Raw genomic sequence first — 19,451 nt, 5'->3', positions numbered from 1 at the left:
AACCTCTTTATATTTTTTACATATTGCTCTGTGTTGCTTGTGGAAACACTTTTGCATGACTATAGTCAACTTTTAGTGATTTGGAACGGTTGCACGCTTTTCTTTTGAATCAGGACGCCTGTCTGAATGCACACATGGTGCACACTGGGAATGTGTGCAGTGCGCAATACATCTCAGTCTTGCTCTCGCAATGTTTTGCGCAAGTCCGCATGTTTGGCATTCCTAACTGGCTCTCAAATTCTTTCAAAGCATTGAACGACTATTGCTCATACTGGAGAAGTCTGGTTTTGCTTCCAACTTTAGTCAGTGGATCTGAATAATATGCTGGGCTCCCTCGCGTCTTTTACCTCAAAGGATATCATCTTGTTTTTGCCGACATTAGGATGAGCTGCAAGACAGGGTTTCCTGCTGGTTCCTTTACCATTTATAATAGATCTGGAAATATTAACAAAAGTAATATTGAATGCATAGCATATGGAGATTTAGAAAGGACCCTGTGAGTCATCGCTCTCAATGTCTAGGTAGTGGAATGAATTGAAAAAAAAATAATGGCATGCTGAGATAGAACAGCAGAGTTCAAGAATTCAGAGGTTATGCTAAGACTTTACAATGTACTGGTCAGACCATATTTGAAATAGGCTGTTCAATTGTGATCACCACACCAGAAAAAAAGCATACGTGTGCATTAGATCAAATGCAGAGAGGAGCAACAAATGTACATGGGATGAGCTATGAGGAATCAAGAGAGAAACTCAAGCTGTTATAAACCAGATAAAAGGTGTTTAAGGGGGCACCTCGCTGAGGTATAAAGAATATGAAAGGTAAACACAAGATAATACTTCAAATTAAGGCAGGAAAGTAGGACCAGAGAAGATACTCAGAGGGTGGTAGGTCCATGGAATATGCTGCCCCAAAAAGCTGTAGAAGCTACATCATTACATAAATTTACAACAGAAATAGACAGTTTCCTAGAAGTAAAGGGAATTAAGGGTTACGGGGAGCGGGCAGGAATTTGGACATGAGTCTAGGTTCGGATCGGTCATGGCCCTGTGGGTAGCGGAGCGGGCCCAGGGGCCGTGTAGCCTGATCCTGCTCCTATTTCATGTGTCTAATTCTGTTAGATTCGGGAGATGGTTCTGTGATAGTGGATTGGCGGTTAGGATCAGATCAGCCATGATCTTATTGAATGGCGGAGCAGGCTCGAGGGGCCGATTGGCCTACTCCTGCTCCTATTTCTTATGTTCTTATGTTCTTATAAACTTAAATCATATTGGGAACTGCTATCAACATCTGTCAGTCAGGCAATAACATTAGGGATGCTTAAAATTTAGCCGGATCTTATAATGGAAGAGGTAGTTGCTTGTCCAACATTCAGTCTTGGATGAACCATAATTTACTCCAGCTAAACATCATGAAGATTGAAGCCATTGTCTTCAAGCACAAACTGTATTCTAGCCATCAACTCCATCCCCCTGCTTGGCAACAATCTCAGGCTGAACAGATTGTTCACAACCTCGGTATCCAGTTCCAACCTGAGCTGTGCCTCTAACCTCATACACGCCATAATATAGACTACCCACTTCCACTTCCGTAACATCACCCCTCTCCACCCCACCTCAGTCCACTTGCGACTGAAACACTCGTCCAAGCTTTTGTCATGTCCATATTCAACTATTTCAGTGCTCTCGTGGCTTGCCTCCCATCTTCCACCCTCCATAAATTTCATTTCTGTTGCCTGTATCTTAGCCTGCAGCCAGTCCTGCTCACCCATCAACCCTGTCCCTCCTGACCTACACTGGCTCCCAGTCGCTCAACACCTCAAGTTTAAAATTTGCATCCTTGTGCAAAAATCCCTTAAATGGCCTCGCCCGTCCTTTGTGGAACCGGAAAACGTGAAATAGCGGATTGGCTGCCGTTCTACTTTGCATCTGTCTTCACTAAAGAAGAGGAAGCTGGCAATGTGACCTTAAAGGAGGAGGTAGTAGAAAAATTGGTTTGGGTAAAAATAGACAAAGAGGAGGTACTTAAAAGTTTGGCAGCGCTCAAAGTAGAAAAGTCACCCAGTCCGGATGGGATGCTTCCTTGGTTGCTGAGGGAAGTAAGGGTGGAGATAGCGGAGGCTCTGGCCATAATCTTCCAATCCTCCTTGGATATGGGAGCGGTGCCAGAAGACTGGAGGATTGCAAAAAAAGGGGAGAGGGATAAACCCGGCAGCTGCAGGCAAATCAGCCTAATGTCGCTGGTGGGGAAACATTTGGGGACAATAATCCGGGACAAAATTAATTGGGACTCGGAAAAATATTTGTTTAATAAATGAGAGCAGGCATGGATTTGTTAAAGGCAAATCATGTTTGATTAATTTGATTGAGTTCCTTGATGAAGTAACAGAGGGTTGATGAAGGTAGTGCTGTTGATGTGTATATGGAATGTCAAAAGGCATTTGATAAAGTACCACATAATAGACTTGTTAGCAGAATTGAAGCCCATGGGATTAAAGTGGCTGTAGTAACCTGGGAGGTTATGAGTAACCTGATCCACCAGGTGGTGCTGTGGCAATTGCTCTCCTGAGTTAAGTCTGATCTGTACTGGTTGTACTCTTTGTTTTTGCTGCCTCATGGCAGAAGCTTTTATGTGCAAGTGTTGATTAAACCATGTTAAGGAGTTAACCTGTGTCTGTCTCCATCTATGGCCACCTCAAGATACCACAGTGGCAGTGGCAGTGTGCAATGTTCCCTTTAAGCTGCGCAACTGTGCAGCGCTCTGGACCTCCCGCGCAGCTGGCTCACTGGCTTTTAAATGCAAAAACCGCACATGCACAAAATTTGAGGGAACATTGGCAGTGTGGATGCAAAATTGGCTAAAAGACAAAGCAGAGAGTAGTGTTAAGCGGTTATTTTTCAGACTGGAGTGGTTTTCCTCAGGGATTGGTATTCGGACCACTGCTCTTTTTGATATATATTGATGACCTGGACTTGGGTGTACAGGGCATAATTTCAAAGTTTACAGATGACACAAAGCTTGGAAATGTAGTAAACAATGCGGAGGATAGAAACAGACTTTAGGAGGACATAGACAGACAGAAATGGGCACAAACATGGCAGCTGCAATTTAAGGCAGAGATGTGTGAGGTGATGCATTTGGTAGGAAGAATGAGGAGAGACAATATTACCAACATGGTACAATTTTAAAGGAGGCACAGGAACCGAGAGACCTGGGGGTGTATGTACACAAATCTTTGAAGATGGCAGGACAAGTTGAGAAGGCTGTTAAAAAAGCATACGGGACCCTTGGCATAGAGTGCAAAAGTGAGGAAGCTATGCTAAACCCCAGCTGGAGTATTGGGTCCAATTCTGGGCACCACACTTTAGAAAGGATGTCAAGGCCGTAGAGAGGGTGCAGAGGAGATTTACTAGAATGGTACCAGGAATGTGGGACTTCAGTTACATGGAGAAACTAGAGAAGTTTGGGTTGTTCTCCTTAGAGCAGAGAAGGTTAAGGGGCGATTTAATGGAGGTGTCCAAAATCACGACTGGTTTTGATAGAGTAAATAAGGAGAAACTGTTTCCAGTGGCAGAAGGGTTGATAACCAGAGGACACTGATTTAAGGTAATTGGCAAAAGAACCAGAGGGGAGATGAGACTTTTTTTATGCAGTGAGTTGTTGTGATCTGGAATGCACTGCCCAAAATGGTGGTGGAAGCAGATTCAATAATACATTTCAAAAGGGAATTGGATAAATACTTGAACGGGAAAAACTGGCAGGGGAGTGGGACTAATTGGATAGCTCTTTCAAAGAGCCAACACAGGAATGGTGGGCCGAATGGCCTCCTTCTGTGCTATATCATTCATGATCCTTTACACCATGCCAGATTTTTCTTTCCATTGACATTGTTTGAAGTGGTTGATCCACTACTGCCAGTTTTCTGCATCGCCGAAAGTGAGAATTACCCCCAGCTCTGTAACTTTCTCCAGTCCCAGAACTTTCCCCAAGCTCTCCATTCCTCTGGTTCTGGCTTCTTGTGCATACCCCGCTTCCCTCACACCATCATTGACAGATGTGCCTTCAGCTGGCTAGGAATTCCCTCCCTCGACCCTTTTCTCCACCTCCCTCTTGTCTTTTAAGACTCCTCTTATAATCCACTTGAACCATGCTTTTGTTCACCCCTCCTAATATTTCCTTCTTTGTCTCTGTGCCTGTTTTTCTTTACGATTCTGTAAAACACCTTGGCATATTTTTCTGCATTAAAGGTGCAGTATAACTGCAAGTTTTTGTTGTTGCAGGATATAAGAACATAGGAACAGGAGTAGGCCATTCAGCCCACGAGCCTGTCCTGCCATTCACTTAAATCATGGCTGATCTGTCCCTGAAATCCGTTTACCCACCTTTGCTCCATATCCTTTGATACCCTTACCTAATAAAAATCTATGCAGCTCAGTCTTGAAAATTTCAATTGACCCAGCATCCACAGCCTTTTGGGGGAGCCCTACAACCCTCCGAGATATCTGCATCTCTTCCAATTCTGGCCTCTTGTGCATCCCCGATTTTCATCACATAACCATTGGCGGCCGTGCCTTCAGCTGCCTAGTCCCTGAGCTCTGGAATTCCCTCCCTAAACCTCTCCACCTCTCCTCTTTTTAAGACGCTCCTTAAAACCTACCTTTGACCAAGCTTTTAGTCATCTGCCCTAATATCTCCTTGCGTGGCTCTCTCAAATTTTGTATGATAACGCTCCAGTGAAGTGCCTTGGGACATTTTACTACATTAAAGATGCCATATAAATGCAAGTTGTTGTTGTTGTTGAGTGAGTTCTAGATTTCCACTATCCTTTGCGTGAAGAAAGTGCTTCCTAAATGGCTTAACTCTAATGTTAAGGTTTTGCCCCCTTGGTCTGGATTCCCCCACAAGAGGAAATAGTTTCTCTGTATCTACCCAATCGAATCCTTTTATCATTTTAAACAGTGATGAGCTTTAATGGGCTGAAGGTTTTTTTCATGTTCCATGATTTTTATATATGGCCAGACACCAGATCGAAGAGACATAGAATAAAAAATATGACTGCGTGCTGGCAACATCTTGACGTTCTTTACAAATCCCAGATGCTGAACATTCTACTCTCGGATTAATGCAGGGCTTTGAAATAACTTCTGCCACTAGTTAATTGGAGCAAGTCAGGGGCCTTTCTGAATGGCCAGGGTTGCACATGAATGCGGAGTCATGTGCTTCGAAAGGCCCACTAGAGGATATTTAGGGATTGTGACTCCCCTTCTCTGTATAAACGGTTTGAATCACATCTAAATTAGGCAAAATGTGACATGGTGCTTAGCTGTGTTCCTGTCCTTGGCAGGAAAAATTGAAACCATAAAAATAAATGAGTTGCCGAACTTAACTGCATTTATGATGCTTGAACTTCCTGCTCAACTAGTGTAGGAAAATTAGATGCATATTGCCGAATTTCCTGTAGGTTGCTGTTCCCTTAAATAAAACTGGATATATCACAAAGATTGTAAAGAAAAGGTGGGATGAGGTTGTCAGACTTACAACTACAGTAAACTCTTGTTTAAACGGCACTTAATCATCCGGAATACTTTAATAACCAGCAAAATAGATAACCGGTAATCTTGCCGAATCCATCCAGCACTCGTTTTGCCGAGTCCGAGTCTCCCGTGGTGGCCGAGTTAGTCATTGGTTTTTATTTTGTTTGTGTTAAAAATTGCCTTGGTAGGTTTACCTCTCTGTTATCCAGAATTTTTCATCAACCGGCACCATCCTGGTCCCATAGGTGCCGGATCAGAAAGAGTTTACTGTATATGGATTGTTGGCTGGTTGCCTTGCCTGGTTGAACTGGAGACTGGGGTGGGCGGGGAGGTCGGTGACTGGTGACTTGTGTTTTGCTACGGCCCTGTTTGCGCTCCAGAGCGGGCAGTGGAAGAACCAGAATGAAGTGGTTGCTAAACCTGCCAACTTACTGTTGATTTGACGTCCGTTGCGACGTTTTAGACAGATTTGAATCCTGGAGGCCAGAGCTCCCACTTGAAACAGATGGTAGCCTTATGCATGCACACAAATAGGATTCAACGGATGCCATTTACTCCCTGGCACCATTTTCGACTCTGCCCGCCTGACTACTGCCAATTCCTGCTCCCGCTTGTCAATCATGGGAGGTGCAAGCAGAAGCCTGCCATTTCCAGTGATACTTCAAGTGGAAGTGTCAGGTAAAGCTGGGTGGAGCTTTTGGAGACATGTTTTGGCAGTTGCTTGTGGGTTTTAGAACATCGATGGATTTGAATACTTATGTAGTTGCTCTGCAGATTGTGTACTCATGTCGCCCGCTGCTCCACAGTGCTGCTTCTTTAGAGTCATATATACAGCACAGAAAGAGGCCCATCGTGTCCGCGCCGGCCATCAAGCCCTATCTATTCTAATTCCATTTTCCAGCACTTGGTCCGTAGCCTTGTATGCTATGGCGTTTCAAGTGCTCATCTAAATGCTTCTTGAATGTTGTGAGGGTTCCTGCCTCTACCACCCTTTCAGGCAGTGAGTTCCAGATTCCAACCACTCTCTGGGTGAAAAAGATTTTCCTCAAATCCCCTCTAAACCTCCTGCCCCTTACCTTGAAACTATGCCCCCTGGTTATTGGCCCCTCTACTAAGGGGAAAAGTTCCTTTCTATCTACCCTATCTATGCCCCTCATAATTTTGTACACCTCAATCAGGTCCCCCCTCAGCCTTCTCTGCTCGAAGGAAAACAACCCCAGCCTGTCCAGTCTCTCTTCATAGCTGAAGCGCTCCAGCCCAGGTAACATCCTGGTGAATCTCCTCTGCACCCTCTCCAATGCAATCACATCCTTCCTATAGTGTGACGACCAGAACTGCACACAGTATTCCAGCTGTGGCCTAACTAGCGTTTTGTACAGCTCCATCATAACCGCCCTGCTCTTATATTCTATGCCTCGGCTAATGAAGGCAAGTATCCCATATGCCTTCTTAACCACCTTATCTACCTGTCCTGCTACCTTCTGCTCTCCAAGAAAAATACACCTCTAAGCAGCCGCATCGCCCGATTTCCCACCTCCAGGTCGACGAGCTGACTATTGGGAGCATGTTTGATGCTGACAGCTCACCGACCGCATGATAATGAGGACTGACCACAATAATCGTACCGTTTCCATGCCGTTGCGTCCAGGGCCATGCCCTGCCCACCACTGGTTTAGTGGACGCAGACAGAAGCTGCTCCCTTGAAGATAACCTGCACTTCAGAGTTTCTTTTCTGACCTTTTTATTACCAGATGTAAATCATTAATTCAACAGCACGGATTTGTTTAAAACAAATTGGCCTAGAAATTCAGTTAAGGCCCGCCAGCAGGCTAACGGCCAAAAGTTAGCGCTGCGTGCGGAGCCCGTTGCGCCCGCCAGAAATTCACTTTTAGCGCCCCAAGTCGGAACCGGGCGCTATTCCAGGGTGTGCCCGCCTCCGCTTGGGGCGCTGAAAGTGAATTTCAGCGCTCCAGCTGCCGCTGCGCCACCCGATGCGGTGCGGCAGGCTGGGGTACTGCAGGCCTCCTCCTTCTCTTAAGGAGGAGCTGCCTGCAGCCGTGAGATCGCCGCTGGATTCTGCCGGCAAATGAGCCCGGCACCACGGAGAAGTGCCGGGCTCACGGGAATCAGCCACCAATGCCGCGGGGGGGTGGTGGAGGAGGCCGGGGAGGGAGGTGCGGGCAGGCGGCCGCCGAAAAAGCGGCCGGCCGCACCTCCACCTTAAAGCGCCCCAGTAGCGCAGCAGTATGGCCCCGTTTCACGAACGTTGTTTGCGGCCGCTGCAGAAGAGGCGGTCGCAACTAAATATGGGGTTTGGGCCGGAAGCGGGGCGGTACCGGGGCACTGCGCACACCGATGACGTCATCGGTGTCGGCGCAGCGCTACCGGCTACCGCCGCCATTACCGCAGCGCTGAATATCAGCGCAACCTCTTATACTGGCGCAGAAACCCTCTTTAGGCGCCAACTGGGCGCAAAGCTTGCAGCGCCCAACTGAATTTCTAGGCCACTGTGTTTAACCAACTTGATCGAGTTTTTTGATGAGGTAACAGAGAGGGTTGATGAGGGCAATGCGGTTGACGTAGTACATGGATTTCCAAAAGGCTTTTGACAAAGTGCCACATAATAGGCTTGTTAGCAAAGTTGAAGCCCATGGAATAAAAGGGACAGTGGCAGCATGGATACGAAATTGGCTAAATGACAGGAAACAGAGTAGTGGTGAATGGTTGTTTTTTGGACTGGAGGAAGATATAGGTGTTCCCCAGGGGTCGGTTCTAGGACCACTGCTTTTCGTGATCTATATTAATGATTTGGATGTGGGTGTACAGGGCACTATTTCAAAATTTGCAGATGACACAAAACTTGGAAGTATAGTGAACAGTGAGGAGGATAGTGATAAATTTCAAGAGGACATAGATAGACAGGCTGGTGTAATGGGCAGACACGTGGCAGATGAAATTTAATGCAGAAAAGTGCGAAGAGATACATTTTGGTAGAAAGAATGAGGAGAGGAAATATAAACTAAAGGGTACAATTCTAAAGTGGGTGCATGAACAGAGAGACCTAGAGGTATATGTGCACAAATCGTTGAAGGTGGCAGGGCAGGTTGAGAAAGGAGTTAAAAAAGCTTATGGGATCCTGGGCTTCATGAATAGAGGTAAAGAGTACAAAAGTGTGGAAATTATGATGAACCTGTATAAAACACTGGTTCGGCCTCAACTGGAGTATTGTGTCCAATTCTGGGCACCGCACTTCAGGAAGGATGTAAAGGCCTTTGGGAGGGTGCAGAAAAGATTTACGAGAATGATTCCAGGGTTGAGGGACTTCAGTTACATGGATAGACTGGAGAAGCTGGGGTTCTTCTCCTTAGAGCAGGGAAGATTTGCTAGAGGTGTTCAAAATCATGAGGGGTCTGGACAGAGTAGATAGAGCGAAACTGTTCCCACTGGCAGAAGAGTCGAGAACCAGAGGACACAGATTCAAGGTGACTGGTAAAAGAACCAAAGATGTCATAAGAACAAAAAATTTATGCAGCAAGTGGTTAGGATCTGGAATGCACTGCCTGAGAGGGTGGTGGAGGCAGATTCAGTCACTGCTTTCAGAGGGAATTGGATAAGTACCTGAAGGAAAAAAAGTTGCAGGGCTACGGGAAAAGGGTGGGGGAGTGGGACTAGCTGAAGTGCTCTTGCAGAGAGCCGGCACGGGCTCGACGGGCCGAATAGCCTTCTTCCATGCTGTAACCATTTTATGATTCTATGAACAAGTAGATGTCTGGGACAAGTCAAAGAGTTCTTACACTAAATCTAACTAAATCCATTTGGGCCCCATTGTGGAAGAATGTATTATATGCTAGGTAGATTACGCTAAAAGAGATTGAAATTCCTAGCTGGATCTGCAGCAAGAATATTAATATTTTTAGTCCCAAAATGGTTCATTGTAATGGCATGGAAACTACACTGGATAGTCCAGTGTTAAAAATATAAATGTTGGAAGGTTAAATCCATCTGAAAACTAACTAGTTTCCAGAAAAATAAGAGGAGATACAGAAAAGCTAGTTTGCACATGTATAGAGCCGAAGCAGAGACCGGGGATGAACAGGAATATTTAGATCATTGTTGAACTAACTTTATATTAAAAAAAAATCTGCTCTACTGCAGTTGGGAGAACTTTGCGAGCAAATAGATTGTGTGCGTGTTAAGGGTGGAAAGAAAAGTATGGATAAGAAGGAAGATGGTGTGGGTATGATGAAGCCAGTAGAGATAAGGGCAGCACGGTGGCATAGTGGTTAGCACTGTTGCCTCACAGCGCCAGAGACCCGGGTTCGAATCCGGCCTCGGGTGACTGTCTGTGTGGAGTTTGCACATTCTCCCTGTGTTTGCGTGGGTTTTCTCCGGGTGCTCCGGTTTCCTCCCACAGTCCAAAGATGTGCGGGTTAGGTTGATTGGCTATGATAAATTGACCCTTAGTGTTAGGGGGATTAAATACGTGGGGATAGGGTGGGATATGTGTTGATGTAGGGGTTACGGGGATCGGGTGGGATATGTGTCGGTGCAGGCTCGATGGGCCGAAATGGCCTCTATCTGCACTGTGGGGTTTCTGTGATTCTGTGATTTTAAGATGTGGATCCGATTCACTGATGCTGGGAGGGGGTGCGTGGATAGAATGGAGCACAGACGTATGCAACACCAGTTTAACAAAAGTATCTGTGTTTCCTACTTGGTCATATTAGGCTGTCCTGGAAAACAGTGCTTGTATTTGAGGGAAAAAAATGTGATTGCAAAAAAGAAAAGATACCCAGATCTCCCAGCCCGCGCATAGCACGCTATTGCATTGGGCCATCAGGCCATCTTTGTCTCCCTTTAATCTTGACTTAGTGACTGTATATCATGATAATGGCTATGATAAGGATTGAAATAAGTGGTGTAGAGATGGGCCGAATGTCTCACAGTATAAGAGATAACTGCTAAACGATTTAACAAATGCTTAGCAACAGCTGCTATTCACTCTGACAAATTAAAATGCGTGCAGTGTTTGCAAACTTCTGTCTTAATAGTATTCTTCAGTTTTGAAAAGATGTGTAATGCTAACACAGTCTTGCCAACTTTTGTGCAAAAGATGTTTTATATGCAACAGCGGTTTAAATCCAAGTTGCTAATCAAAATGGTTTTCCTTCTTTCATGCTCTGTAATAGTGACGGATAAACAGGAAAGAAAATCCAAACCCGTCACAGCATGTCAGGGGCCATATGTGGATGAGCTGGGTATTATGGCAGACAGTCCCTCGTTCCTCCCGTATTCATGAACCTTTTCAAACACTCAAAAGACTTCCAAAATCTACATGTCTTTTACTTCATTTAAATTATTTATTTATTTATGTGTTACTCCCCTTTTCTGGTGCTAGGACATAATCTGTGGGTGCAGGCTGCCATCCAGTACTTTGCCCATGTGTGACCCAAGACAGTGGCCTATTCGACTATGTGGGTATCATAGCTGAGTCCGATCCTGTCCTCACCAGACTTGCAGGCACACTTTGGGCTGGATTTTCCCAGCAGAAGCGGGTTTGCAGCGGGAAAGGTGGTTGGTGGGTTCCGGTCCCGCTCCCAGCTGCAGCCGCTCTGTCAAAAGGATTTTCCGTTAATAGGGCTTGTTAAGCCCGCCCTGTGGGGTTCCCGGCCAATTAAAAGGAAGCGGGTCTGATGACATCATTTGATGTGTCATCAGCCGGTTTCCTTAAAGGGACCATGGCCACATTCATTTCTGCTGTCCGTGTTCTACAGCACTGAGGTGCTGCAAACACTGACGAGCACTGCACAAAGGTGCACGGCTGCACCCAGGCACTCACATGACTCCCTCCATATGCTTATGGAGGGAGTCACAGCACGTAGGGAGGTTCTCTTCCCTTCCAATGGGCGGAAGAGACTTCCCCAGGACACCAACGCAGCCTGGTTGCACCTTGCACAGGAGGACACAAGCAGGGATGTCTTCAGGAGGACCAGGCTGTAGTGGTGCAAACCTTTCAATGATCTCAGTAGATCACGAAACATTACTGCCAAGCCACACTCAACCTCATCCTGCTGTGCCACTCATCACATCTCCATCACTCTGCCTTCCCTACCTTACTCCTGCACATCCTTACTCACACCAACTTACCTTGCACCTCCACCCATCCCTCTCTATCTACATTATCACATCCCCATCTCAGTAGCCACCCCTCACACTCGCCCTCATCCCACTGCAAACATATCAACTAAGAACACACAAGGGTAGGCGCTTGAGTGGTTTATCCATTGATCATGTGAAGTTTCTGGTAATGTGCTGTCAAACATTTTAAATCTTTATTTTGAACACTTTGTGTTCTTGGACAGATTTGTGTGCACCTTTTGGAAGTGGCTTAGTGAGTTGCAGTGAATGGTGAGACATAACGTTACCCCCAATGGTGATGAGTGTGAAAGGAATGACTTGGACATTGTAGGGATGCTTTATGGTGTTGGTGTGGGGTGGTGCCAATCTGGTGCATCATGTGGCAGCCAGGGTGTACAGTGTTAAGTGAAGCAAATTTGGACATGGTGAGGCCATCGCTTGCATCCCGGGCAGCAATGTGCATGGGTGCTGATGCCCTGTGTCCAGTGCAGCATCAGTTGGTGTGCCCGGTGATGTTGGTGTTGGGGCTGATTGTGTTGGGATTCTGCAAGGTGTCATTTTTTCAAGGATGTTGCTGGAATAGATGGCAGCTCAAGGTGAGATGACAGAAGTGATCTGTCAATGGTGAGAGAGCTTGCTCCAAGGAGGTGACAGTGGATAGAGGATTTACTCCAAACACTTCCAAACTGCATACAGCTCAAAAGTTTCTTCCAAGTCTTGAAGGCTCAAGCTTCTGACATTGGAAAGTGACCAGCTGTGAAATGGAAGCTTTCACACCACTTTTGCAGCTGTCACCTATTCACAGCAACGAGAAGACATGGAGAACCTGACCTACTTACCTGACGTGATCTCTGAACGACGTGAACCCCGTTAAAAATGTGGTAAAATCGAAAAAGGCTGGCAAAATAGCAGTAAACAAGAAGTTAAGCATCTCAAATGCCTCCTCCGTCGCTTGGTGTCGGGTCTGTTCTGAAATCACAGGCCCGACACTGGAAACTCAAACGGAGGCGGGTTCGCAGCGAGTTCCCAACCCGCTGTCAATCATTTTGATTTTGACAGCGGACCCGCCTCTAAACTCACACTCTGAGCGCCGGCAAAATTCTGCCCTTTGCTGCAAGGATCACCTGACAGCGATCAGGAACCTTCCCTAACTTAGGACAACTGAAATTAATTGCAGCCGCCTCAGCTAACTCCGCACAGAGCAGGGATCGAATCTAGCACCTTCCTGATCTGGACGGCTGAGTTGCACACTGAAGTCAACGGAAAGCAAAATTGGGCAGTGTGTATAGCGGGCAGCTGATTGTTAATGCCCGTTTTAGACCCCCGTCGAAGTTGAAAGTTCCTCCCAATGGGTGATTTTTCCAGTTGTCATATAAGGATACTTTTTCCTGTTTATAAACAGGGGCATAGTGCAGTCTGCGAAGCCTGCTTGAAAAAACTTAATTTAGTAATAAAACCTGTTTAAATGGTTTTCTTCCCCCGCCCCCCCCAATTATCATTCCACACATACCACCCACCATTTCTGGCACAGTCTCAAACCAGCGTCGGTTGTAAAACTGGTGTGTAAGTGAACCTGTGGCACACTGTCCCCTTCCCTTCACCATCCATTGGCATTATAGAATCATAGAAATTTACAGCACAGAAGGAGGCCATTCGGCCCATCTAGTCCTTGCCGGCCGACAGAGCTATCACCCGAATCCCACTTTCCAGCTCTTGGTCTGTAGCCTTGCAGGTTACGGCACTTCAAGTGCATATCCAAGTACTTTTTAAATGTGATGAGGGTTTCTGCCTCTACCACCCTTTCAGGCAATGGTTCTAGACCCCCACCACCCTCTGGGTGAAAACATTTCTCCTCAAATCCCCTCTAAACCTCCTACCAATTACTTTAAGTCTATGCCCTCTGGTTATTGACCCTTCTGCTAAGGGAAATAGGTCCTTCCTATCCACTCTATCTAGGCCCCCTCATAATTTTATACACTTCAATTAAATCTCCCCTCAGCCTCCTCTGTTCCAACAAAAACAAACCCAGCCTATCCAATCTTTCCTCGTAGCTAAAATTCTCCAGTCCTGGCAACATCCTCGTAAATCTCCTCTGTACCCTCTCTAGCGCAATCACATCTTTCCTGTAATGTGGTGACCAGAACTACACGCAGTACTCTAGCTGCGGCCTAACTAGTGTTTTATACAGTTCAAACATAACCTCCCTGCTCTTATATTCTATGCCTCGGCTAATAAAGGCAAGTATTCCCGTATGCCTCCTTAACCACCTTATCTACCTGTCCTGCTACCTTCAGGGATCTGTGGACATGCACTCCAAGGTCCCTCTGATCTTCTGCACTTCAGTGTCCTACCATTTATTGTGTATTCCCTTGCCTTGTTAGCCCTCCCCAAATGCTTTACCTCACACTTCTCTGGATTGAATTCCATTTGCCACTGTTCTGCCCACCAGACCAGTCCATTGATATCTTCCTGCATTCTGCAGCTTTCTTCTTCATTATCAACCACACAGCCGATTTTAGTATCATCTGCAAACTTCTTAATCATACTTCCTACATTCAAGTCCAAATCATTGATATATACCACAAAAAGCAAAGAACCCAGTACTGAGCCCTGCGGAACCCCACTGGAAACCGCCTTCCAGTCACAAAAACACCCTTCGACCTATACCCTTTGTTTCCTACCTCGGAGCCAATTTCGGATCCAACTTGCCACTTTGTCTTGGATCCCATGGGCTTTTACTTTCATGACCAGTCTGTCATGTGGGACCTTATCAAAAGCCTTGCTAAAATCCATATAGACTACATCAAACGCACTACCCTCATCGACCCTCCTTGTTACCTCCTCAAAAAATTCAATCAAGTTAGTCAGACACGATCTTCCCTTAACAAATCCATGCTGACTGTCCCTGATTTAATCCATGTCTTTCTAAATGAAGATTTATCCTGTCCCTCAGAATTTTTTCTCTAATTTTCCCACCACCGAGGTTAGGCTGACTGGTCTGTAATACTCAGTCTATCCATTTCTCCCTTTTTAAACAACGGTACCACATTAGCAGTCCTCCGGCACCACACCTGTAGCCAGAGAGGATTGAAAAATGATGATCAGAGCCTCTGCTATTTCCTCTCTTACTTCTCTTAACAGTCTGGGATATCCACTTTCAAAGATGCTAAACCCCTTAATACTTCCTCTTTCACTATGTTTATTTAATCTAATATTTCACACTCCTCCTCCCTAATTGCAATGTCTGCATCATCCCTCTCTTTTGTGAAAACAGGCGCAAAGAATTTATTAAGAACCATACACATGTCTTCCGCCTCTACACACAGGTCCCTTTATGGTCCCTAATGGGCCCTACTCTTACTTTAGTTATCCTCTTGCTCTTAATGTATTTATAAAACATCTTTGGGTTTTCCTTGATTTTACTTGCCAATATTTTTTCATGCCCTCTCTTTGCTTTCCTAACTTCCTTTTCAATTGCACCCCTGCACTTTCTATACTCCTCTGGGCTTTCTGCAGTAATGAACCCTCGGTATCTGACATAAGCTTCCCTTTTTTTCTTTATCCTACCCTGTATGCCCCTTAACATCCAGGGAGCTCTAGATTTGTTAGTCCCACCCTTTTTCTTTAAGAGAACATATTTGCTCTGAACCCTCACTATCTCCTCCTTGAATGCCTCCCACTGCTCTGACACTGATTTACCTTCAAGTTTCTGTCTCCAGTCCACTTTGGCTAAATCACCTCTCAGCTTAGTAAAATTAACTTTTCCCCCCATTGAGAACTTTTAATCCTGGTCTATCCTTGTCCTTTTCCATAACTACCCAAAATTTAACTGAATTATGATCACTACCACCAATATGCTCTCCCACTGATACCCTTTCCACCTGCCCAGCTTCATTCCCTAAAACTAGGTCCAGAACCGCCCCCTCTCTAGTTGGGCTTGCTACGTACTGGCTAAAAAAAATTCTCCTGAATGCATTTTAAGAATTCTGCTCCCTCTATACCTTTCACACTAATTTTATCCCAGTTAATATGAGGGAAGTTGAAATCCCCTACTATTACTGCCCTATTTTTGCACGTCTCAGAAATTGGCCTTCATATTTGCTCTTCAATCTCCCTCTGACTGTTTTGGGGGTCTATTGTACACTCCCAGCAGTGTGATTGCCCCTTTTTTGTATTTCAGTTCAACCCATATGGTCTCATGGATGATCCTTCTAAGATATCATGCCTCCTCACAGCTGTAATTGTTTCTTTAATCAATATTGCAACCCCCCCCCCTCCTTTCTTATCCCCCTCTCTGTCTCGTCTGAAAACCCTGTAACCAGGAATGTTGAGCTGCCATTCCTGCCCTTTCAGCCATGTCTCAGTAATAATAGCTATAATATCATACTCCCATGTGTCTATCTGTGCCCTCAGCTCATCTGCTTTATTCCCTAGACTCCTTGCGTTGAAGTATATACCATTTAGCACTGCCAAGCTCCCTTGTCTATTTTCTAGCCTTTGTTTCCTCTGCCTTCCAAACTCGCTTACTAATTTTCTGCCTTCCATTTCCAGCTTTGCTTCTCTCCTTTCTGAATCTACTCTCAGGTTCCCAACCCCCTGTCGAGCTAGTTTAAACCCTCCCGAACCGCACTAGCAAACCCCGCCATGAGGATATTGGTCCTGGTCCTGTTGAGCTGCAACCCATCCGGCTTGTACAGGTCCCACCTCCCCCAGAAATGGTCCCAATGCCTCAGGAATCTAAAGCCCTCCCTCCTGCACCATCTCTCCAGCCACGCATTCATCTGCTCTATCCTCCTATTTCTGTACTCACTATCATGTGGCGCCGGGAGTAATCTGGAGATTACTACCTTTAGAGGTCCTGCTTTTTAATCTCTTTCGTAGCTCCCTAAAATCTGCCTGCAGGACCTCATCCCTCTTTCTACCTATGTTGTTGATACCGATATGGACCACGACCTCTGGCTGTTCACCCTCCCCCCTCAGAATGTCCTGCAGCCGCTCGGTGACATCCTTGACCCTGGCAACACACCATCCCGGAGTCACATCTACGGCTGTAGAAATGCCTGTCTGCTCCCCTAACTATCGAATCCCCTATGACTATTGCTCTTCATTCTTCTTCCTCTACCCTGTGCAGCTGAGCCACCCATGGTGCTGTGGACATGGTTCTGGCTGCACTCCCCAGAGGAACCAATGCCCCCACCAGTATTCAGAACTGAAAACCGGTTAGCGAGGGAGATGCACTCAGGAGATTCCTGCCCTACCTGCCTGGTCCTCCTCTTCTGTCTGGCGGTCACCCATTCCCTCTGCCTGCACACTCTTAAGCTGCGGGGTGACCACCTCCTGAAACGTGCTATCCACAAAGTTCTCAGCTTCGCGGATGCACAGAAGTGACTCCAGCCGCCGCTCAAGCTCCGAAACCCGGAGCTCGAGCTGCTGTAGCTGCCGACACTTCCTGCACACTTGGTCGTCCAGACCAAGAGAAACGTCCAGGACTTCCCACATGGCACAGGATGTGCATTCCATGGGGCTGAGCTGCCCGGCCATGCCTTTACTTTGTAGACTATTGACTAGAAACACTTACTCACCAATCAGCTCCTTCCCTGGATGTGACGTCACTAGCTGTTTTGCAGTAGTTGCTTTTCAGTACTGCCACCGCTGATACCGCCTCCAATTAGGTCCGGTGATCCTGGGCCAACAATCACCTACCAACTGTCCTGTGACGTCACTCCTTGATTTTTGTTGCTGTTGAAATCATCGGAGGAGCTGCTCAGGTCTGCGCTGCCTCTCCTCCCGCTGTTTAAATCTTGCAGCCTCCTCTGGTGCTGCTGCCGCTTATGTCTAAGAATAAAAAATTGAGTGTCTGTGGAAAAGCGGCAGCAAACCAGCCAGGCCACTGTGTGGCACAGCACAGGTTTCTTTTTCATACGGCATATGCGTCCTCTAACTACTGGACAAGCTCATCTAGAGAATGACAGGATGCTTCTTAATCCACAGTATTCATTGAATGAAGTAAAAACAATAATAATTCTGGCTTTACTGTAGCGCGATGAGGGTGGAGTCTAATGACTTAACACTGGCTCTGTTCATCCTTGCGTGTGGTATTATTGAAATAAATCTGCTTTTACGTTTTAAACTTGGAAAGGGCTTTGTCACCATGGTAAAGTCTCTTTGTCAAGTTTGTGTACAGGCAGGTGCGTGATGGCGTCAATGCCACTGTCATTATGGCTTTGCCAACTGCATCAGCTGTTGTTACAAATTATTTTTGAAAAAAATCAATCTGGTTAATGGGCTCTCCTGATGGCTGTGTGAGTTAATCCAATGAAGGGGCTGAGCTTTACAGAGCAGCAAGTCCTGAAGCTGACCCTGGGTTGGGCCTGATCTCAGCTGGATGGTGGCAGCGTTACTACAATTAGGCTCAGTGCTCTGATGTACAAGGAGAAAATCGCTCAAGTTTCTCACTCACTGCTTGCTATCCAGACACCCTGTTTGAAATGCACAAGTACGGATGTCAAGTGAGACGAGGATTGGGCTCAGATGTGATACAACCCCCCCCTGTGGTCAAACAGCCTGCCAACTGTTAAATTCACATATGAATAATGATTACTCGGGTTGAGGTGATGAACAAAAGACCCACATTTACATAGCATCCCCATGTGCTTCACGTACTTTGAAGTGCAGTCATCGTTGTTACGTGAGCAAGCACGGCAGCCTTTTTCTCAATGGGAAGGCCCCACAAACAGCAATGAGATGCATGGCCCGTTCATCTGTTTTGTGTAGTATTGGTTGAGGGAGGAATGTCGGGCAGGATAACCGGAGAAGCCCTTGCTGTTCCTTGGGCAGTACCGTGGGGTCCTTAACATACACCTGAACTGCAGGAATGTCTCACCCAAAGAATAATGAGAAGCCCACGGATATCCTTCCCCCATTAGTGTTCTGGGACAACAGCGGGGCAGCTTTTGCACTGTCCTGGCGGAGCAGACTGTTCCTGGCCGCCTCCGGACCCGAGCCAGTTTGAGTGTTCTGCAATGCAGCACCAATGCTCTTCTGAGGTTTGAGTGTCGGATTTGGGGATGGGAAAAGTACATAGATTAAAGGATTAAAGGTTGTATTGGGTGATGTGGTGTAGTGTTTAGTTAGAAAAAGAGCAGCCTCAAAATCGTGTTGGAACAGAACACACTTCTCTGGCATGTGTGCAAGATGTGCCCATTGTGGTGTGAGTGCCCACCAATGAAATTTAAAAGCGCACAGATGGTGGTTAGAATGTGGAATTCTCAGTTGCAAAACGTTGTTGAAGCAGGGCCAATAAATTCTGTTGCAAGAGGATTAGATAGTTGATTCAAAATGAGAAATATTAAAGAGTATGGAGAGTGAGCAGGAGAATAGGATTAGATTAGATCTTTTATGTGGTGCAGACTTGGTGGGCTGACTGGCCTATTTCTGTGCTATAGCATTTAATGATTTTGGGATCAGCAGGTTACTGAACCATGGTGGAGGCAAGCTAGGCATCAGAGCCAAGCTCAACTTTGTCCTTACTTGATGGCCACATACACTGTACTTTCAACAAGAGGTCACTGAATAGCAACGAGGGGTGGAAACCTTCAACCCCATGGCCATCTTTGCCTGTCTGGCTTAACGCTACACCACACCATATGTTGAATTTGCCCTTCATGCCATCTGAATGCCATATTTCTCACTGTCAAATCTAATATTCTTTGAACAAACCTGTTAGCATTCCAGATTTCTTTGGATTGATTTCATTTAATGTTGGTATAAATTAGAATT

At 46.0% G+C, this 19,451-nt stretch overlaps 1 protein-coding gene across 1 annotated transcript in view; it reads left to right on the top strand.

Moving 5' to 3' along the window:
* sorcs2 (sortilin-related VPS10 domain containing receptor 2) overlaps positions 1-19,451 on the top strand; it is an 879,651-nt gene that overhangs the window by 110,272 nt on the left and 749,928 nt on the right. The gene's annotated exons all lie outside the window — the stretch shown is intronic.

This window comes from Somniosus microcephalus, chromosome 2 (genome assembly GCF_052327205.1).
Source record: "Somniosus microcephalus isolate GS21.2 chromosome 2, FLI_Smic_1.0, whole genome shotgun sequence".
NCBI classification, from domain to species: Eukaryota; Metazoa; Chordata; class Chondrichthyes; order Squaliformes; family Somniosidae; genus Somniosus; species Somniosus microcephalus.
Note: the sequence above shows the minus strand (reverse complement) of the source record. Positions and strands in the feature narration are given on the sequence as shown.